This window comes from Strix uralensis, chromosome 4 (assembly GCF_047716275.1).
Source record: "Strix uralensis isolate ZFMK-TIS-50842 chromosome 4, bStrUra1, whole genome shotgun sequence".
NCBI lineage: Eukaryota > Metazoa > Chordata > Aves > Strigiformes > Strigidae > Strix > Strix uralensis.
In genome coordinates this window covers 115,067,031-115,089,649 of record NC_133975.1, presented here as the reverse complement: position 1 = coordinate 115,089,649, position 22,619 = coordinate 115,067,031, and the positions used below count along the sequence as shown (strand labels likewise).

Genomic DNA, 22,619 nt, shown 5'->3' with positions numbered 1-22,619 from the left:
TATACAGTAGCAGAGAAAACTTCAAAGCAAAATACAATTCTCAGGAGGCTAATTTTCTTTCACAGTTTTTATGTTGTAAACTTGCCCATACTTGGAGGTACACGTCTGTATTTTATCTTAATTTCCTGATGGGTTTATGCATGATAAGGCTCAAATTAACATTTTGTGTAATACTATTTCATCTGTGTCAGGAGCTGGACATATCTGAGGCATTTCTTTCCCCTGCAACTCCAGTGAAGGTTGGAAGAGGTCATTGCTTCTGGCGGTAGTGTTGGTTCCCTTGCCCAGTTCCCCCAAGCACCAGCACATGTTCAGAGGTGTATGGGAGGGTGTACAGGCTGCATGCTGCAGCCTTGGAGGCGTTCCTGGATGATCCCAGGAGATGAGCTCTCCTCCCAGCCTGACACAGAACCAGTTGCCCTGGGTCTTGGAGGCGCAACATGGACCAGTGACGGCAGGGGTTTGTGCAGTCAACATGAGGCTATGGGCAGAATTTGACTTAGCTCTGAAGAATAAACTTGTCTCCTTAATAAGTAGTGTTCATATAAGATCATTTAGACTGAACTGGTTTCATCATACATAAATCATTAACTAGTAGCTAGTTCTCACTCCCACCTGCACCTACATAGCTTGTGACTTCAGTACGTGAAAGGCTTTTCCACTCACACCACACTCAATGACCCATGCCTAATGGGCTTTGGCTGTTTATTGGTTGGGTTTGTGTTTTGCAGATGGAATGTTCTTATTTCAGCACATCACAAGGGCAGCCAAGCCTGGCTCTGGTTTGCTTTGTGGGAAGTGAATGAACTTATGTCACACAGTTGTCCCCCCTATTCTCATCACTCAAGTAACTCACTGCAGAAGTGAGGTAGGTAATATGCCATTCACTGAGTTTGTGATGATTTACAAGCCACTCAGAAAGCTGATAAAGATCTCTATAGCTGTTTTGAACTCAAAGGAACTGCTGCTGCTCATTTATAGTATCATGAGGGCATGTCAGTTCCCTCCACTGCACTGCAAATGCATTAATTCACACAGTCAAGAAAAATTACACTGAAACGGACACACATGCAAAGCAAAAGAGAGGCCAAGTGCAGGAACGTTGGGCTGCAAATTTTCAGGAGAAGCAAACAACTCTCTAGAACCACTCAAAGAAAATGAGAAAGTAGGTCTTTGACCCATGATCAGACTTCTGGTTCTTCAGTCCCCACTGGGATGCCTTGGTAGAAGTGGCCTGACCCAGTGAGGTCACTGAACGGCTGGGCTTTCCACTCAGTTTGGTGGAGAACAGGCACTTTAAGAAACAAAGTTGCTCAGATTTAGCTGCTGGCATGCAGCTCAAGTAGCCTAATCTGAGGTTTCTAGACCTAAGCCACTGCATCCTTCTTTCTCTAGCTGCTTACAGTCTGCTTTTCAGGTTGTTCTTATTATACATTCTGTCATGTTTGTCTTAGATGGGGTTGCACATGGGACTGAATAGTGTGACTCCCTCCCCTTTTATTGCTCTTTTCACAATGCCAGACCAATCTGCTCTGACAGTATCCTCCCAGCCCCTCCCAGGGTCTCTCAGTTCAGCAAGAGCTCTGTGGATAAAGAGATGGTATCTCCGGAGCTGACTCACAGCTGTGGATGGAAGAAGGAGGTTGTACCTTCTCTTCTGTCAGTGTTGTCCAGCCAGCTGGTAAAGGACACTGTGCTGCTGGAGAGATGGGGTTTGGCTGGGCTGTAAAACTGATATCCTGCGGGGATTTAACCTCCCACTGCACTTCCTCAAGGGTGAGCTATGAATCGTATTTCCTTTAGAAGTCTCATGGGCTGTATTCTGTGTACCAGAACTCCTGTCTTCTCCTCCTCCCTCTGTTTTTGGAGGCACCAGTTACTCCTTGGGCCCGCAGGTGCTGCTGAATACTGTTAAACTGTCCACAGTGTCAGCCTGCACATAGCCACATTGGTGATGGAAAAAATGAGCTCTACATGGTTTTTCCAGGAAGCCAGATGGCAGCTCCCCATCTCATGCAGCTGAACATTCTCTCACACCAGTAACTCATTAGAACAGCATGCGTGAACTCAGCTCTTTCACACCAAAGCAAGGGTTCATAGTCTGTGCCACTGTTGGTAAGAACCATCCTGAACAGCAGCTGATTGCTGATCTTTAATGGCACTTCTGCATTTCCATTTTTTCTTTCTAGCCTGTGTTATTTCTCCTGCCCTGGGCTGTTGCACCATACTGTTACAGGAAGATCACCCAGGCCCCCTAAAATCCAGTACTGAAACACAGCCTCCATCTGCCTGCTAATGAAAGTCCTTGTCAGTCATAGGATCACCACATCAGTTCAAGTGAGGGAGCAGCAAAAGCATTGGCTGAGAAATGTTTGGTTAGGTTTTCTAAGATCTTGAAGCACTCGTTCAATAAATCCTTACTTGCTTGAATGAGTGCACCTTCCATCTCCCACCACATTTTTCATTATGTCACTTGGATCCAAATGCACATGGTTTTAATGTGAAGTTAATCCCTGAGCTGCAGTGAAATGATTAACCCTTCACCCTTGAATTCCTTGCTACCATATGATCTAGTTCTTATGGAGCTGGGAGTTAAAGCAATAGTGACAGCTGAAAATACTTGAGGCGAGTAGATATTTGCTCACCATGGAAGGCCAGCCTCAGTCATACATATATAAACTTTTTGGCTTGGAGAGCACAGGTAAATAACATGGCAAAGCTACTGTCTCCTGCAAATATTTGTACCTATAGTTATTACTGCTGACTCAGGATTCTTGAAAGTAATCTGTCGAGAAAACACTGTCGAGAATAAATATCCTGCAGTTTGCAGCTGTTAAACGTTCTGTTAAAACACAGGTTTGTGACACATGCACCATTCAGCGCAGGTGTACAATCAAGTTGTACCAAGACGGTAACCCACTTCAGTCTGTTCAGCAGAGCAATCTCTGAAGGCCTGTATGTTCTCTCCTCTCTGGATATTTATGTGTATAACCAAACATGAGTTAAATATGCATAATCCTTGGCTTTGGGGTGAGAGTGCATCCTTATTCCTGTCCTAAAATCCCTAGTGATATTGGCAAGGTTTGTGACCACAGCACATTTACTTCCCAGTGATGCTGGTGAGGAGCAGCCAGTGCTGCTGGCAGGCCTGCAAAGTGAAGGCCGGGAGGGTGGGCAGCAGGTAGGCTTTGCCTTATGTCATGTACCTTAAGAGTGCTGTATATTGGTGTGTTTGCCTGGGAACAGGGCCAAACACCCTGCAGCTGGATTAAAGTTTTAAAATTAGGGTAGAGTGGTCTGGTAACCTCTGTTTCTAGTTATGCTGTTTCTTAAATGGCTTTAAGTACTGGCCTGTTTTTGCCTCCTTGCCTTTCCCTGAGGGATGTGCCCAAAGCTCCAGCTAGAAGGTCAGCATGTGCTCTCATTTTGAACCAAGCAATTGTAGATGGAAGAACAGCATTCCAGCTTCTGTGGGCGGCCGGTCACTGGCCTCTGTGGATGTTCTTCCCAGCTCCCTCATTTCCACGGGGCAGACAAGCTTTAGAGTGTTGTGATTTCTGGGATGGCTTTTTGTCCTTGCCCCCTTTAAGCGAGGTAAATGAAGTTTGCTTTCACCTGAAAATAGAAGAAGAAGGAAAAGAAAAAAGAGTTTTACAACTGGAAACAATAAATTATTTTTGTGCTTCACAAGTTGGGCCTGTTTCTTGACTCAGTCCCTTTCAGGAAGGCCCTATTTTGTGTTGCCCTTGCTCTGTGCGTGGGTGACACCTGGCTGGCCCCTGCGTCCCGGGGAGAGGAACATCTGTGAGTCTTTGGGCAGGCCTGTGCCTTTTTTCAGGAGAGCGGCCAGCTCTGAGGCCCTGAGCAGACCCCAGAGAGACGATGGTGTGAAAACACAGGGCAGGGCAGCAGCACCTGGCCCTGAGGTCCCAAAAAAGAGGAGGGAGGAAAGGGGCTGGACAGGCATTTGGACATCTGTCCCTGGGTCGGCTGCCTGTTCTGCCCTTTGTTGGGCAGGCAGGTACCCAGGCCCCGGCGGAGACTGGGAGGACCTGGAGACCTGCTTCTCATCACCTCTTCCACGTTGGAAAAAGCATTTCTGGGCAATGTCACAGGCAAGTGGGACAGGAACGGTGTTTGGGGAGAGGCACCCCAGGAGGTAGCACCATCCCAGCCCCGTAGGAGAGCACCTCCTGGGGAGACAGGGCTTCACAAATAGCTTGGGGAGCAACCCCCGGGTACTGGGAAAGGGCTGCTCTTGTGAGGTTTTCACTGACCTGGGTAAGAGAAGGGAGAGAGGGATAAACTGTAGGAGTGATAGCCTCCAGCTCCCCACAGCCCTGGCGTCCCACCCATCCCCGGCCCGTCCCCAGCCCCACGGAGGTGCCTGATGTCCGGGGCGTGGGCTGCCCAGCTGCCCTGCTCCTTGGCTGGGGGTGCGTAGGGGTGGCCTGGCTTCCCCCTCAGCCCTCAGCTTCCCCAGCTACCAAGGCTCCCTGCCGATTCCCTCCTCACTCTCTTCATAGAGCAGGGGTGTAGCAAAAATAGAGACATGCATTTAAGCGATTGCCTGCATTTGAACCTCTCTTTCTGGCCCATTTCTAACCGCAGTGCTTAAACCCCACAGATTTTCACTGCTAGCTGGTCAAAGCTATCATTCCTTGATGTGCTCTTGAATCAGATGAACTAAAATAGTTCTGTGAGATCTATTATGTCTCTGGCTTGTAAAATACAATGATTTTTTACTAGGTTACACTAATATTTCGTAATTCATTCTTAATATTATTCTTCAATAAAGCTCTGCGCAAACAATCTATCCCACAGGAGGAACTTCTGCCAGATCCCAGATGTCAAACACATTTGCTTCAAATACAGGAGTTCGTGACCTTTTATGTTTGTTAACGTGACGCCATGGAAATTATTTATAATAAATAAGAGTATTTCAGAGTCAGGTGCTCCATGGGGCCTTTTTCAGTGATACAACAGCCTCTCCTGAAACCGGTCTTTCCTGTTTTGTTTTTTTCTCACCTAACAATGAAGGCTAGGGAACAATCTGAAACTGTGCTATTGAACTGAGTCCAACTACCAGACTGAAAGGTAGACAGGAACTCAAAGATATCTCAGATTTCAAATCTTTCCTGGAATCAGCAACAGATAAGGTTCTTCCTTTCTCTTTTATCCTTTACCCTGAAAATGCAGTTTTCAAACAGCAGACTGTATGGATCCAGACAAACACTAAATATATTGGCTTAAAGCACTGAATCAAACAGGAAACTACTGGAATTGTTTGGATCCAAATGACAGATTTGATATGCCATGTGATTTTTGCACGTAGCATGCTCATTTTAGAGCTGGGGTAGCACCATCTACCCACAATCTTGTAGGTATAAAAGCTCTAGAAAATATCTGAAAGTGCCAATATGTTGATAACGTTTAATCTTATTATCTTTTTTCAGCAGGTGTGATAATGTCCTCCCAAACCTGTGCTGGGACTAAGAGCAGCTGGCTCTTAATGAAGCCCAGCAAGAAAAGGATGCAATTGGAAAACACTGGAGAAGCATGCCTTGGCTCGGTTTCATCCCTTTGTCAACTGTACAGGAAGGTTTATAATGCCTCCTGAGCTTACTGGATTTATCATCTGGGACTCCTAGACAGTAGCAGCGGCAAGAAATGCCTCCTGAGAAGGAATCTGAACCGTTTGCTCCCGCATAAATATGCACCCACAGTCACTCCTGTTTGTCACTCCAGGCTGAAGCTGATGGCCTGAAAACTCCAGGCCCAGCGCAGCACCGCTGTGCCTCGGCGGTTATCCACCCAGGAACCTCACCCTGCCTTGCGACATTTTCAAAAGATGCTGGACATTGTGCAACAAAGCTGTTCTTCTGCAGTACCGTGGGAGGAGGCAACTGGCTGCAGTCTCAGATAGTGGACAGAATTACAATGGGTTATGTCAGGAAAGCATGACGTTAAATGTGCATTTGAAAAAAGGAGAAAACAAAAAATCATAGTCACAGACTGAATTATAGCAGCTTTCTGTAATGAAGTGTGTGGACCCCACCCAGCATCTGTGGCAGAGGAGAGAAGGTGTCTGCTAAACCCAAAGGTTATGATGGGAATGGAAAAAGCCAGGCTCCAGCTGAGAGTAGGACAGGGAGGATGAGGAAACAGTTTCATGTTTCTCCCAGCAAAACCTCAGGGGATAAAGATTACTGCTGCAAAAACTTTAATGGTAGTAAAAGTCTCTGGCTGCAGAAGTTGTTTGTAACGAAAGTGTATTAACCACTTAGAGACTTCAGCTGAAAAGGACTCCGCTATTTCACTGACATCTAAGTTGCAAAATCCTTTCTTCTCTCTCAAAAAGCATCTGTGTCAGAAAACTTAATTTAGTGCTACACGTAAGAGTTTGTCTGTGAGACATTGTATTCTGTGTGCCGGACTTGTCCTGATAACACCCTGCTTTTAGGTCCTGACAGCTGAGCTCATCACTTGGCTGTTGCAGTATACACTAGATTTTAACTCTGGTCATAAGTACATCACTTAATGTTAATTTCTGAAACTAAAATATTTCACAAGCAGTAGTGTTAGATGCTTGCTTGCTCTGAAGGATTCTCAGCAGAGCTGGGGAAGCTATTATCAATCATCAACTGCTTAATTGCATTTTAATCTTTTGCAAACGAGTCAAGAACTACTAAGCAATGATGTTTTCCACTTTTTTGCTTGAAAGATTTCAGCTTGCTCTGTGCAAACATGATTCGAACTCTGAACTGCTTGATTTTTAACATGGAATTTGGCATGATTCAGTAAGCATGCACAAGTGGTGGGATCAGGTTTCTGATGCAAAGGATCACGAGGGAGAATTCAGGCTTGATTTATACAAAGCTACAGCCTCCATCAGCATTCCTGCTTAATATCTTGTTCACTGGAGTATTTGCACAAAGTAAAGAAAAAGGGTCTTAGTCTGTTTGAAAGCTTTTGCAGATATAAAGAATTACTCAAGAACATTTGTGTCAGTATTTATACATGGGGTTTTTATTGTTTCAGGTCTACTTCCTAAAGGTTTGAGGCCCAAAGACGATAATATGCACTCCTGCTTGTAGCTACTTTCTACAGTCTTCTCTTCTGGCTTCTCCTCTTTTCACCAAGAAAAACACTAGGAAGTTGTAATCCAATAGCATAAACAGCCTCAGCAACAAGTGAAAGAGTGTGCTGTGCAGAGGTTCAAAACAGATGAGACAGGCCTCACTGGGGGATATGAGAGGTGAAGCATAGCCCAGACTAATAAATTCTCCTCTGTTGGCTCTGCACGGGCCTGCTCAAGTGTCTCAGCCCTGCATTTCTGGAGCTGAAAGCGCCGTGGTTTGGCACAGCCAGACAAAACCAGCCCAGTTTATTAGCTTGGTCTTAGTACTGGAGCTACCCTGGGTGGAGGCAGCATGGGGAAGGCAAGAACAGCTGCAGAACACTAGGAACTAGTGAGAATGAGTGGTTGCAATGACAGTCTGAGATGGACACGGAGGAGAGAGAGGCTGAGAGCAGGCATCGGTGAGGCATGGGAACATCACCAGTTTTCTCAAGCAAGGTTTAGTTACAGAAAGATTAGCAAGTGATAGAGCAGAGCATGGGGCACTATGCTGCCAGGAGGCTGGCAGGGAAGAAAAATCGTATTTTCAGCTGACAGAGAGGTCTAGGGAGCAAAGAACAGAAGTAAATTGGTATCACTGCTGATCTTCAGACTAGATTTGTTTGGGACAGAAATCTTCTAAGGGAGGGGGGAGGTTTGTTTCCCATTCCAGCTAAAAAAAATCACAGCACAGTAATGTTCTCCCCCTCCATACAAAATCAGGTCGGCCATATTCCTTACCATGCGCAGCTGAATTTTGTGCTTATTGAAATAAACTTCCCAATTTTCAAGCAGCTGAAAGCAGAGTGGAAGGTGAGTTCCAAACCATCAAATGAGCACTGAGGATGTGAGAAGAGGCCCCGTCAAATTACAGAGGACAGCCTTGCCTTGAAAAAGAAGGAAGGTAGTCTTGCAAACTGGTTTTGTCCTTTAACTGCCTTGTCAAAAATATGTTTTTAATGTCCTTTCCTTCATCAGAGAGGCAGCATGCTGTCCCAAAGGCTGCCTGCTACTGCAGTGCCAACTCCAGCCGCTGGAGAGCCACTCAGGCAGGACTGGAAGTTGCTGAAGAGCCTGAAAAACCCTTGAACGTGAAAATGCTGATGTAACCTGATAGCAGCAAGCTGCACACAGGAATGTTATCAGTAGTTAAACAATGTACTTCTATGAACAGTGAAAATAAAGCTGTTGGATCATGTAAATTAATTCAGTGAGACGCCTTGAAATGTGTGCTTAATGAGCACCTCAGGAGGACTCATAATTTTGGAAGTATACCAGGTTACTGGTATTTCTTTAAAATAGTGACCACACATAATTGCACGAGCTCCATTAACGGGAATCAGAGCCACTCCGCTGTGTGATACCTCAGTACTGTGTGACTGGCTCTGTGCAGAGATGAACAGAGATGCTTTGTTAGCTCAAATATTATCAGTCTGTGCTTTTGGCAAAGGATCTCTCCTTATAGGGGCTCTGGAGCTCGAAGTAGCTGTGTTACACTGCATGACAACAAGCACAAAATGGTGAGTTAGCAGCAGGACCGTGGTGCTATTAAATTTAAAATAAAAAATCATCATAGAAAAACTACAGTCCTGGTGGATGGGGAATCCACCAAGGCTGCAATTCAAGAGTATTGGGGTGACTATAAAACTTCACTGACTGGAAATTTTAATACTCTTAGAGTGTAAACAGCATTTCCTTGAGGAAATACTCCCTTTTTCCTACTAATGCAGTCCAACTTCTTGCTCATATTTGCCTCCCAGGGTATTTTAGCACTTCTAGTTCTTTATCAGAAACCAGAACTGAAGAGGGGGCGAGACCACCCTGAGTCTCACAAAACTTTTGCTTCCTGCAAGGAAATTTCTGAACCAGGATTTCCTGGTGAAATTTCTGAATCAATCCACCGTGTGTGATCCCTAAATTATCCTACAACTATGCACTCTGTGGCAGGGGCTTTCTCTCACGTGTCTACATAAAGCCTGACTTGACAGGGATCCGTACTCCAGCTGGACATGCCATATATGCAGAACATTATAAAAAATTAAAAATTCACTTTTCCTCTCTAAAGTATAGGCCTGGTTTTGCTCCCAGCAAAGCGAGGGGCTGCTTTGGCACCGACTTTGCCGGTGTCATGGTCCAGCGAGAGACGAGGAAAAGTTACTGGCAGCTATTTGGAGATAAATCTGCCGCTGTGAGTAGCTTTGGTGAGGTGGGTGAGTCCCAACTCAGCGGGGAAACTCCCCCTCCACGATAGGGATCGGTGACTAAGCGCTGTAGGAGCGCACCTGAAGGGCCGTGCGGGCGGCGAGCCCGGCAGCGCCTGGCTGGGCCGAGCAGGCGGGGGCCGGCAGCCGGCGGGCGGGAGGAGAGGCCGGGGCGGGAGAGGCAGCGGGCGGCCGGGCAGGAGCCGCGGGGCAGGGCGCGGCCCCGGGGCAGGGCGCGCCCGCTGGAGCTGTGGGCAGCAGACGGCCGGCGGCAGCCGCGAGCGGGCGGCGGGGCGCCCTCCCGGCAGGTACCGGCCCGGGGCGGGCGGGAGCGGGGAGCGAGGGCCGCAGCCCCCGCCCGGGGCACCGCGGCGCCGGCTCACTGAGGAGAGGGGGGCGGCGGGGCGCGGCGCGGGCAGCGGGCGGGCGGCAGGTGCGGCCAGGGCCCGCCGGGGAGGCCGAGCGCCGGGCCGGGCCGGGGGACCTGCCCCGGTGGCCGTGCACAGCCCGCGGCCCCGCCGTGGCGGCCGCCGGCGGAGCACGGAGCCGGGCGTACCGCGCCGAGGCGGCGCGGGTGTCCCCTGCGGGCGGCCCTCCTGGCCACCGCCGCGGGTGGTGGTTCGCTTGCCTAGTCGCCCATCGGAAACGTGCCGCTGGGCGTTCTGGTTCCAGCAGAACCACTCGGTTGCCCATCTCCGGCAGCCTCGGTGATGGTGGCACACCGCAGCCACATGGCCGTGCGTGAGAGCAGTGGGACGGAACCAGCCGGGAAGGATGGCTTTTGTTGGGCTGTCCTGCTGAAGTGACTCTCCATATATATCACTGATGTGGCTGAATATAACGTAACTGCCTTGTGTATTGATACCTGGAGTATTGAAGCGTGAATAGACAGCGGTAATTTGCAATTTGTAAATTACTGTTTTCTCACTGTGCATATAAGGCTCCTGAGAAACAAAACCTAATGATCTTCTTTACAAACCCTGATGTATTTCACCTGGTGCATACTGGTAGGTATATTGAATGGGACAGCACGTTTTTAAAGTCAGAATTCTTTAGCATGTTGATCTCAGGTTTTTCAAAGTAGGCTAAAACTTGACTAATTCAGCTTGCAGCACATGAATTGCAAAAGGCAGTGTTACTGGGCAGTTTGTATTAGAGGAGATGCTGCACATCTGTAGTGCCCTTGCCACCATGCTACAGTGTCAGTGGGGGTTTGGGAGTGAAGACCTTTCAGTGCCTGGGGTTTGGTTTTTTATGGCTGTATGAGTGTTAATTTGACAGTATGCTTCCAAGATTTGGCTTGACTATATTTTCTATCAAGTGACAGACCTTGAGAAATGGAGGCAGGTAGAAAAACAGTAACTATATGGAATTACTATAGAAGTAAATCTTCGTAAAAATTAGGTCCGAGATTAAATTGTACTTAAAACCATCTCAAACTGATATTGCTGTAAGAAAATTGTAAAATCCAAATATTCTGTGTAGATTTATCTAAGCATTACCATCATCAAGAAAGAACTAATTAGATCATGTTGTCTAGGAACACTTTAGGTAATTAGAGATCTGGTTTAGCCAAAATTCAGAAGGAAGTTGTGAATACAGCTGGACAGTTTCCTTTCTGTACTAGATGAAATTAGCATCAGAAAATACATTATATTTACTGAATTTACAACCTGCTGTATCAAAGAGCACTGTTAAAGCAGCAGTCATGATAGTAAGCAGTTTCAAACTGTCCTGTTCAAAAGCCACAATGTACTTCTTTAATGCATACCATACTGCTGGATTCCTGGATGGTTTAGATCACTCTGGTTATTAAGCAGCAGTCTGAAATAAGTATCAAATTAAACTGGTCTTGTAACTCTCCTTCAATGTGGAAATGTGCCAAATGCCTCATGTGATGCATTTTTCTAGATAAGGATGGAAAGGTTGATATCATGGCCATTCCTACAATGTACGCTTCCAGTCAGTGCTGTTGTAATTGTGCAGGAAGAGAACTGGATCTCAAGGGAATACACTGGGCCACAGCTGTCAAGTCCTTGGGCATCTAAATGATTCTGTGGGCACCTGCTCCTCAGAGCTAGATCCTTGCAGTCCTAACCCTTGGTCTCAGATCTGTGCAGGCTCAGGTTTTTTCCAGTAATACTCGCTTGAATGCATTGAGGTCTGCTGCTTTATGTGGCTTTAGTTTTGACAGTGTTGATTAGTCACGTGCCCAAGTTGTCCAGGGATCCAGAATTTCCTTGGCAAGTTGTTCTTGGGAGAGCTCAAGTGTCTTCAGATTACATATAAATAATCAGGACCACTTAAAAAACATGCAGGGGAGAATATTGCCATGCCTTTTTTTTTTTTTTCTCCCCCTTAATATTCTTTCTAGGCTTTGTCTGGAGCTGTTAACCAGATGTGAAGAGCCAAGTTCTGAATTTGCATCTTTCATTTCTCGAGAGAGTACTAGAACCATAAACCTGTGTGTCCTAGGCTGGTGGTCTCTGACCCCTTACTTACAAAACTATTTCTGTATTGAAAGGAAGGCGAAACATTCATAAGGTGAGCTGTGATCCTACAATTCAGTGGCTAGGGCATAAACCCAGGAGTAGTGAAGTTTGATTTCTTGTCCTTTTTCCAACTGTATGTTAAATATTAAAAATATATTTGCAGAATACATGTGGTTAAGCAATATTGAATTTCAAGAAAAATATATTTATTTTTAAAGTGTCCCTTGATTCTTGCAAATACTTATAAAAATCATACCTACTAAAAACACTGCACCTAAAGGGTATGTTGGACTCCACAGAAGTCCCATCAATTCCACTGCCCTTCCCTGCACTTAATTTAGGTGATGGATCCCCAGGTGACCAAGTCCTCTTTCTTCTTATGCTCTGGAAAGAGTGAATGTGGGCAGGATTGTTCAGTCAGTCATGTGTGTGTAAGCTATTGATTTACAGAGTTGGAGAAAAAGCTCGGACTCAGGTCTCTTTTTTTTTTTTCTTTTGTCCTAATCATTAGGCTCAGTCATTTTACTTGTTTGTTCTGTCACTTGTGTTTTGTATCAGCTGGCTTGATTTTTGCTCAGCCTCTCTTCATCGTACTCACAGGTGTTTTAGTTTCAGATGTACTTTACTCAAAATGTGCTCCCCAGGGTTGTGGGCTGGCTGTGAAAAGGGCAATCCTGCTCTGGCCCCCTGCTTTCCCAAACACTGTGCATTCTGACCTCACCTTGTGCAGTTTGTTTATTTTGGTGGTTTAGTTTTGCATCTAATCAGTGAGCTGGGCCAACTCATGGTGCAGCTGCATGTTTACTAGATCTAACAGGAATGGTTGTTGGCAAGGGAGAGCCGAACTGCCCCTCCGGTAGCAGCCAGCCCTTTAGGCAAGTTGAGGACAGGCGGACGCAGCCCTCATGTGTGATGGGCAGAGCCTTAGAAGGGCAGCCTCCACTAGGAAGCCAGGCTTTGGCTAGCTTAGGCCTACTCTCTTCCTGTGAATCCTACACGCTCTGGTTTATACCAGAAGTACCCTTTGACTTTGGTGGAAACAGTTATTGAACTTGTTTGCTTGATTAAAATGCTATTTACTTCATTTAGTGAATTTTGCATGATGCATATCCTGACCTATTGCTCCCCTCTTCGGACTCTTGTTTAATTTTATCAAAGAGCAACTTTGTTTACTCTGAATTGCTATCTCCCAAGATACCTTAATTCTGGTAAATATTCTCTCTCTAATCTAAGTAGGACAACACCCAATCTCTGTCAGCAGAGAACCTAAGATCTCGTCTCTCTAAAGTGAAGGGCAAAGCATGCTTTAAGTAGGACAGACTGAGTTTAGGTTAAGCCATGTTGTTATTCTGGTTAATAATGCTATTCAGGCTCCCTCAGAAAGATTGCTTATGCAGAGAAAAATTATGTTGATAGCATTTCGTGGCCTGGATGAATCTTCAGACCTAAACTGAAGAGCCTCATGTGGGAAGAGGTTCAAATTCTGCGTTTGGTTTGAGCTCATCTGTGTTGCATCATATCTCTTACTCATGTTAATACGTCGAACTGTGCAGAATTGGTGAGGAGACTTCTCTTAAACTTAGTGTGTTTGCCTGTCATCACAGCTGAAGTTTACATGAATTCAGTGTCAAAAAGAAATTATGTCAGCAATCTGATGCTTATCTTTCCTGTAAATTGTATCCTGGTGATTTTGTTTTGAAGCTTTGTTTTTCAGTGATCTAATAGCCACACTTAAACTGGAGAGAACAGATATTTAGGCCCCAAACGAAGGCCCTTGGTGTTTGGGGGGGGTTGTGTGGTCATTGCAATGAGCTTTGGGTCTGGCCTGAAGAGCAAGTTCTGGAGATGCTGCTTTGGCAATTAAACTAGCTTTGAAGTCCGAAAAAGCAATCTAGAAGGACCATGACCCAGTGGCCTCAAAACCTGTTAGGCATTTAAATTAGTTTGGCACCTATGCTTTGGATCCTGGAACCTGGCTGTGGACTTGTACAGTGTGCTCTAGCATGGGCAGGTGGGTGCCTGGCTCCCTGCCCAGCTCTCCTGGCCACTGGGCAAGGCAGAGGGTGGTGTGCTGAGCCAGCAGCCCCTGTGCCCCCATTGACAGAGCATGCTGGGGAAATGTTAATGCACACGTGTAGTGCCTCAGCTTGTCTGAAGCGTGGCGAGCTAGAAGGCTGCTTGGCCTTTGTGGGACAGTCTCCTCACCAGAGCTGTGGGAGGGTCCCTTCCACCTGCAGGAATGCAGCCCCTCGCTCCCACAGAGCCCTTGTGCCTGCGGGCTGAGGGGGCTGGATGTGGCCCTGTCCACCCTGCTTGTGGAAGCTGGGCCAGGGTGAACAGTGTGAGGTGGTTCATGTGGCCGGAAGGTGGCCCAACCCTTGACCAGGGGCTGAAGGGGGCAGATAAGGGGAGCTAAGGGGGGGGGGTTCTCTTTAGAAAATTCAGGCATCTGGTCTGCTGTGTGTGTACTTCTTCTGACGAGGAAAGCACCTGCCATATAGAGAGGAGGGTTAGTCAGAACGAAGTTTAAAAGTAGCTTGAGCTATGAGTGATTCTGTGGTTAGCAGTGAACTGGTACAAAAACAAATGGTGTTTCCTATTTCTGAGGGATTCATAAATTGTTTAGTACTGATCTTCTAGGTGACAACAAAACATTCTCAAGACCAGTTTCATTCGCAATAGAGGAACATTCAAAACCTTTTACTTCTGGGTTGGGTTTTTGGTTTGTTTTTTTTTTTTTTTCCAATTTACTTTTGCAAAATAGGATTGTTGGTCTCTAGGTTGGGAACTCTCTGTCAGTCTTCTGTTCAGGTTCTCTGTCTGCTCAGCAGTGACTGGAGTAGCTAAAAAGTTTCCTCCATGAAACCTTGATTAAACTCAGAACATCTCCCTGAATCATCCTGACTTTCATTCAGTTCAGTTGGTATGTGTACTTCCAGATCTAGTTTCACCAGCATGTGAAATCATGGGTCAAAAATATCTTGTGAAGAGCGTTGATTTAAACTCAACAGGATTAAAAAACCCCATACATTCATGGTGTAGCTGTTGCTCACTTTGTAGTTAAGCAGATCTTCCCTGAGAGTAAAAAGGGAATGGTAAGTTCATGCTGCCAACTTCTGCTCTCAGGACCTCTGTCTTCTCAGGAGGGAGCAGAGCCCCACCACTGTGCCCCATAGTTGTAGCAGCATTTGGCCAATAATAATTGGGATGTTAAATGCTCCCATAAAATTAAGACAGTTCTGATTTCTGCTGTTTTCTCCCAATATCTATGCAAATTTTTTTTTAAAATACCTCTTTTATGCAGTGCCTGGTTACCACTCATCTGCCTGGGCAGCTGCCAACTACTCCAGCCAGTACTGCTCTCTGAGAGGCTCTGCTGGGGCTGTTAAAAGCAAAAAATAACAAATACTTGTACCTTATAAAGATGAGATCCTCCTGGACTTGTATTTTAAAGTGTGTTTAGACAGCTTCCTGAGCTCAGTGCATGTGCCCAGTGGAGCCATATTCCCAATATGGTTTGGATTTGAATTAATTAAGATCAGTTCCCATTTCCTGTTCTAGAGTAATTAATTTAATCTGTTTTCGTATGAGTTGTACTTCAGTCACCTGTTTCCTTTCTTAATCTCAGCTATAGTCTTTTAGCCTTCCTTTTATACAATTTATGTATTTCCTTCCTCTCACTACAATGCTGTAACTGGTTATAGAGTGACAGTGCGGAGCAGAACTGCTGAACAGGGAATCATCATCCTGTGGAAACTCCATAGTTTAAAGGAGTTTTTGTTTTCATCATGAAACAGAGGAGTAATTATATGTAAAATAACTATTAAATAATTAGCGTAAAATAACTAATAAAAACCTGCTTCACCTAAAACAAAGCAGTAGATGTCTATGTGCATGTATAGATGTATATATAAAAAACTAGTCCATCTTGACTCTTGTAGGTCAACAGGGTTTCCGTAAAGTAGTTTTAATGGTAATGAAACTATTTTTCCATGCAAAACTGTTTGGGTTTTCTTCTTTTTTTCGTATATACAGGAGGAGCTATTTTTCATTAGCTGTCTGGATACTATATGAGTATCCATGTGTTTACTGTGTGGCTCTGTAGTCATGGCAGAGGCTGAGGAGTCCTGGATGCCATTCAGTGCTCTCTTTCAGTGTTTCATTGCTTTCCAAGGGCCATCTCTTCAAAGCTAGACACATTTAGCCATGTTAGGGTACTCCACTGCACAGGCAGATGCTTTTGGCTAAAATACCTTCTTCTTGACTGTCCTATTGAAAAATGCATCCAGATGTTTCCAGTTTTCTTTGGTATCAGGGCTATAGAGAGACGGCTGACAGTTCTATTTTTGTGGCCTCCTGGCATTACTGCAGAAGGAGAAAAAAATTGGATTAAAATCTGACACAGAAAACATAAAGAAAGTCTTAAGTTTTAAGTTAGATTATAAAGTAACCATCGGTGATTTTTTTCCTAATCTGCTTAGAGCAAAGGACTTATCTTATGTTGAATTCTTTCCATGTTCTCATCAAAAGCCAAGTTCTTTTCACAGACATTTCAGTCTCTTAAGTTTTCTTTACTGGTGTCCTGACTTCAACTCTTGCTTTGCTGTTTTCCATCTGAATCCAAAGTGATCTGCAGTCCAACATAATGGATTTATTCTTTTGTGTTTACTGCCCCAATACATACCATATTGTACATCCTTGTCCAAGTCAGTGAATTTATCTACAGTTCACAGGAACATTGTTGTCAGTTCAGTATCTGGATGAATTGGTTACTTGCCTAATGCAGCATTAGGAAGAAACACTATCTCTATCAACTTTTACAGCCCAGAGCATAGGGGATTCAGCATATTAAAATCCCAAGTTTTACGCTTTATCATGGAATAGATTTATGATATTCCCTTCTTAATTCAAATATAAATCTCCCATGAGAAAAATTGGCTCAGATTTATGGAAGTTGTTCTTTTGGCCCTTGTAAATGATATTATTAATCTTCTGCATACTGGGGCAGGCTTGGATTAAATCTGCATTTAAGGGCTGCAGGTGCAAGGCTATAATGCTGAGCTAGAGTCAGGGTGTCCCTGGGGGCAATGTCAGAAGGACGACTTTGGATCATGTACTCGTGCCAGGGCTTGTTCCCGTTCTCCAAGGGGTGCCTGGAAAGCAGAGGCAGTTGTTCCTGTAGCACAATAGCTCAAGCACACACACCTGCTCGACTTTATTTTTCTTCAGGGAAGTAGGCAAGAGCAATTAGTTCTTTGTGACGTACTCTGTTTGGTGGTCTGTGCCTGGGCTACGTGTGCAGATGCTTTGAAGGCCATTTGGCCTCTTCCATTCTGGAGCCCTGGGAAGGAGCAGCTGCTGAGCTGAAGGAGACCACAGCTAGATTGCACAAAGTGCCCTTTCTGTAGGGTTCAGCTCAGGGCCTGCATGAAGAGAGGCATATATTAGGTCATCTTTGTATAGGCAGAGAAGCTGAAGGGAGAAGGGGAAGTTGCAGTGGGACACAGCATGGTCTCTCACAACTGCATTTTGGAAGACACGGCTGCTCCAGGTAAAACTTCTGTCCTGGTTCAGTTAGAGCTGGACATCCTCAGCAGGAGAACATATGAAGCACCTTGTGGGATCAGAGAGAGCTCTTCTTTTACTGCTATGACAACAGCTCAGCTAAGAATTGACTTCTGAGGTGGTTTTCTTTGCCTCAGAAGAAGCCTGCTAAGGCTGAATAAGTAATATATTTGTACAATTGTCACCCCCAACTGACAGTAGTGAAGTATTGAGCACTCCTGCTGATTACAAGGGGTTTAAACTTTACGTGCAACTGTTATCTCTAGGTGAGCCCAGCAAACAATATCTTACCTGAACGCTATGACAGTCACCAAGAGGGACTGTGGAGATGCTCTCTGCAGGCTCCCATCTTCTTCCTCTCCTCTACTCGCTCAGAATATAGTCAGGAGGATGCAGAGGCAACGGTGAACCACTAACCATTCTGGATCTCAATGCAATGCTGTGGAAATGAGAGCAATCTTGCCCTTACAAGTATTAATGAAATATATTCTCACCTTAGATTATCCTTTGACATTGTTGAGTTTGAGGTGTGTAGTTCAGTTGTGGTATCAGCCTGAATAAAAGTGATCAGAGAAGTGGGATAATGTTTTGAGAACTGTATAAAACAGACTTGAATGCTGTAAAGCTTACAGGTTTAAACTTCTCTACATGGCTTGATTTGGCCTATTTAGCTTACTGAAGAGAAATAGAAGGTTAGATCCTAACATTTTAAGATCTAAATGAATAAAAGAGATACTCCTGGTAATTCACACTGTTAATATAGCAAAGACCTAAAAATTGGGAAAAAAGTTAAACTGGAAATAGAGTTAAAGTATTAGCAGTGAAGGCAGTTAGCTATTGGAATATTTTCTGAAATAAAACCCGAGTGTCTTCCTGCTTAAGTTGCTCAGTGTAGTGCAGGAGTAACTGTTTGAAATCCAGTGGTGTCAGTAACTGAGGAGGGTGGGACAAAAGCACATAACGGGCCTTCTGGTGAATGAGAGGAATTTGCAGGACGGGACCGTGCTGGTTTGGACCAGTGGTCCGTTCGAACCTGTAAAGCTTCCCCCAATGGGCTGTTGTGCCATCATTTACCAGCACGGGAAGGTGCTTCCTGTGCCTCGGCAGTTAGTGGTTTGTTTGCATCATGGAGCATGACACTTCTCCCAGCAACTCTTTACCATCTATTTCTGTTAGCAGATTTAATTGTGTAACTACTTAATGGCAGTAGGCTCTTTGCCCCAGGAAAGCTGTGCATCATAAAATTCCCATCATCTAAAACAGGTTAATGATGCGTAGTCTTTTTTTTCAGTTTTAAATATGTAATTACACTTTTTCTTCATTTATCTGCTGCACTGGGAGAGCTTTGCATCCCTTCATTATGTTTCTGTCAAACTGTAAAGTGTCTCTCACAAGAATGCCTCTCTGGTTGTGTCCTTCAAAAGCCTTCTCATAGCTTCTTTTTTTCTGTTGTGTTACTTAAGCATCTCCTTTGTGATCCACTGCTTTCAGGCACAAAAGAAAGGAAAGCTTCACGTTTTCTTCGTTTCCTTGGAAGGCAGAACTGGAATAATCTCTGTGTGCAAATTCCCAGTGTTTTCATGCTTTTCCTTGAGTTGTGGTTACAAGTAGCGAAGGAAGGTGTATGTACAGACACACCCCTAATCACTGCAGATTGTTGTGGGATTCTCCTGAAACAGGCATAGACAGGAGCCTCTTATCATGTAGCTGGTAGGTGTGTGTTGGCATGATCACTTTTGTTTCCTTTTTTTTTGCCCCCCCTCTCTTCCTCCAGACAATCTAGTACTGCTATAATGAATACTGCTATAAATGCTAGTACTACTATAATGAATAGGAACAAAAGCTTGTGTCCTGTCTTTTCACATGCTGACACCCACTTGAAGTGCCTCTCCCTCCTGTATGTATGGTACAAATCAGACCTGCCTACAGTCCCCCCAAAAAAGGGCTTGTTTAAAACTGTGAGCTTTATGTCTTTGGCAAGTGTATGCCCATGCATGGTGTTGTGTGTGTAGGTGTGTGCATGTGCTGTCCTTGCTGCTACAGTAACGAAGTACCTGAAGGCAAATTTCTCGAAACCATTTAAGCTGTTTCGCTAGTGTTGACCAGTTTTGAGATGCAGTGGTCACAAGCCACCGCTCTTCAGATGAAGAGCTGTGCTCAGACCAGTGCACAGCTCCAAGATGCTCTCCCCCAGAAACAAAACTGCAAAACAGCTGGCCGTGGAAGTTAAAGCTTTTGCAGCATCTGCGCCGTCAAAAAAGCATCCGTCTGACTTGCAGCAGAAGCAGTTTTTTCTGTGCTGTGGTTTTGTTAATCATCTGGAGACCTGTGGTGGTATTGTTATGCTCTTTGAAGGATTTATATGACTGCGATTGACTGCATCTCCTGGATCTGAAAGGCAGAAAGGCACAGAGGTAGCATAAACGTGGTGTTTGGCTGAGGTGTGAACTGGCAAGGTTGAGCTCGCTTTCTCCACAGGCATGTCTTCTGATGTTGCAAAGTGTCATGTCTCCACTGGGGCTACTGGAACTGTAGACGCTTATGTCATTCAAGGATCTGTCCCAAATGCTTAATAACAACCCATCATCCCTGTTTCCGGATATTTTCTTTTACACCTCCTGCTTTGTGAGGACTTACTGCTACTAGAAATTTTGCCATGATGTGTTTCTGGAACTCAGATCTGAGAATGCATTTTACACATTTATGTCTGGCAATAAATTTCATAACGTCTGAAACCTCTGGTTTAGCCAGCTTTCCCAGTTTGAGATCAGCTATTTCACCTTTGTGTCTACTGAATAGTTTTAAATATGTTACCTGTTCAAGTTCTGTGGAGCAGTGCTGTGCCTAAATGCAGTAAAATACATTGGCAGCCTACAAACTTGTTGCAAAACACACCCTTTCATCGTAGGGCAGCAAAGACATGACATTTCTTTTCAGACTGCTTTCAGCTTTTAATATTTAATATTGTGATCATCCGTTTTCGATCATGTTCTTTTTATTTAATAAGCTGTTGAAAATATTTACTTTCTTCTCCAAACATCTCGTGTCTTGTAACCATTCTGGAGGCATCTGGAACTGAAGTCTTTGATACCCTGTTTATCTGATTTTAGCTCATTCAAAATTTCTATCAGAGAAATCTGGAAATCATTAAGATAATTTATGTTCCCCATCTAAACCCATTAAAATAGTAGTGATTGTAATTCTCTAGGCTCTGTGTATGTGTGTGGTTGGTTTTTAAACTTTGTTGTTTCCAGGATGTTCTAATAACCTTGGCTCTCCTTCTGCCTTAGTGTGGAAGGACTATTGCTGAGTTACATTTGATTATCTTACTTTGGCTTGATACTGAGAAGAGAGAAATGAAAAAAAGCTTACTGAAATCAGTGGAAAACACCAAGAAAGAGAGAATTTGAAACAGAGTGATAAGATCTGACTTCAGTTCCTTCTTCTGCTGCAAGTGATTTGATTTCTCTATCTCAGTTTTTTGTCTGAAAATCAGTCTAATATCTCCAGAATGGAGGATGTCTTTGACGTATGCATATTGCCCAACAAAAACTGACCCCAAAACTTAGGATTCCTTGACTCTGTCTCTAACTTCTAGTTACAATGGATGGCATTGCTGTACTTTTTTGGAATTTGGTGGTGCACCTAAAAAATGTCTCTATGGTTCAGGTTTATTTGGTAAATTTATTCCTAGACAAATGCATGTTAGCACAACCTTTTAACAACTGTTAAATGATATACTGAGGTTTTTCGGGTAGCTGACACCAGCAGAAGGTTCTGGCATGTGGGAGAAGTTTAACCTTTGATAGAAATGTCAGCTTCTGTCAAGACCATGAAATACTTTTTTAATCTTCTACAAGATTTTTGTTCATTTTCAGTTAATAATAAAATTGAATAATAATTCAATTTCAGTTAAATAACATGCAAAACAACCTTCTAGATTTCTCTCTGTCCCACATGGTTAAGACGAAAGTTTTGCATGGAATGAAAGTTGTATAACTGATCATAGGCAACTTGGGAAATACAGATGTGAGAAAGTAAATGAACTGGGAGCCAAGCCATGTAATTTACTGCCAGGATTGCTCTTCAGAACTAAAACAAAAGCCCAAATATATTTATCTCTGTAGCTTAGTTAAGTGAATTAAAACTTTAAAAAGTAATTGAGACCATCCGTGTCATGATTTCGCGAACAAAGCAAAGTGCTCCAAGCAGAATGAGGGAGGACTGTAATGTAGATGATGTGTCCCTCAGCAAATGCTACCATTTTTTTGTAATGTGGCTGTGGTATAAGTCTAGGAACACAAGCGCAAATTTTGTCATTGAAACCATTACATTTTTAAACTTGAAAAAAGTGTAAACTGTGTTCTAGTCTCTTTCTCTTGGAACTTTCTTTTCAAAATACTGTATTTAAGCTGAAACTGAATGGGAAACTCTTAAGCTAGTGTCTATGTACTTTGGCACTGACTACTGAATATTACCTTGCCTACAAAACGGTAATCTGTAAATAGTATACTCTCTTCCATACAGTAGGCAGTGATGAATTGCTTTATATTTGTCTTCAGATAGGAAAAAAAAAAAAAGTATGAATGTTTGCATATTGATAAATGAGAAAAAAAAGATAATAGTCAGACTGTCATAGGTTACTTGGTGTTACTGTGAAAAACATGTTTTTTTTATAGATAGAAGTACAAAAGATGTAGAATTGCATTATTACTGTTATATCCTCAATACCCTTATGTAGCCTTTTCTTTCTAGGTAAGGCACTCAACCCCGAGATAGAAAGACAAGTGCTTGTGACAGACAATTTACATTCGTTTATTTGCTCATGTTAATGGTTCCAGCTAAACAATTCTGGGGAGAGAAGTTACTACTGTGAACTGAATTTTCTCTGATGCAGAAAAACTAATTTTTCCACTTTATGTAGCTGGAAAGCAGGGCGGTTACTAACATTTTGGTTTCTCCACCAGCAGTAGCGAATAAATTCAATCTGGACATTTTGAGATAAAAGACTGTTTTCCCTGTGCAAACTGCCACTGAGGCTTAGATACCATTGTTGCAAAGCTTAGAGCAAACAAAGCAGCTGTTTCAGCCCACTTTAAACATGGTGAACAAGAGTAAAGCATATTAACTCCAGCTGTGTACTGATAACAGCTGGGAAGGAAAATCACTGCAAGAGAACCTTAAAGTAAACTTTGAATTCTAGCAGGCTTAGCTGTCATGAGTGCACCTTCAAGGGAGAAG

General features: G+C 44.1%; 1 protein-coding gene across 3 annotated transcripts in view; it reads left to right on the top strand.

Moving 5' to 3' along the window:
* The first annotated feature begins 9,509 nt into the window (after positions 1-9,509).
* TC2N (tandem C2 domains, nuclear) overlaps positions 9,510-22,619 on the top strand; it is a 33,899-nt gene continuing 20,789 nt past the window's right edge. For 2 of the 3 annotated variants that reach the window (XM_074868621.1, XM_074868619.1), the window contains exon 1: positions 9,510-9,629. The gene's annotated coding sequence lies outside the window, so the exon portion shown is untranslated. Of the gene's footprint in view, positions 9,630-9,848; positions 10,329-22,619 lie in introns of those variants that run through there. The other variant, XM_074868620.1, reaches the window with a different exon arrangement.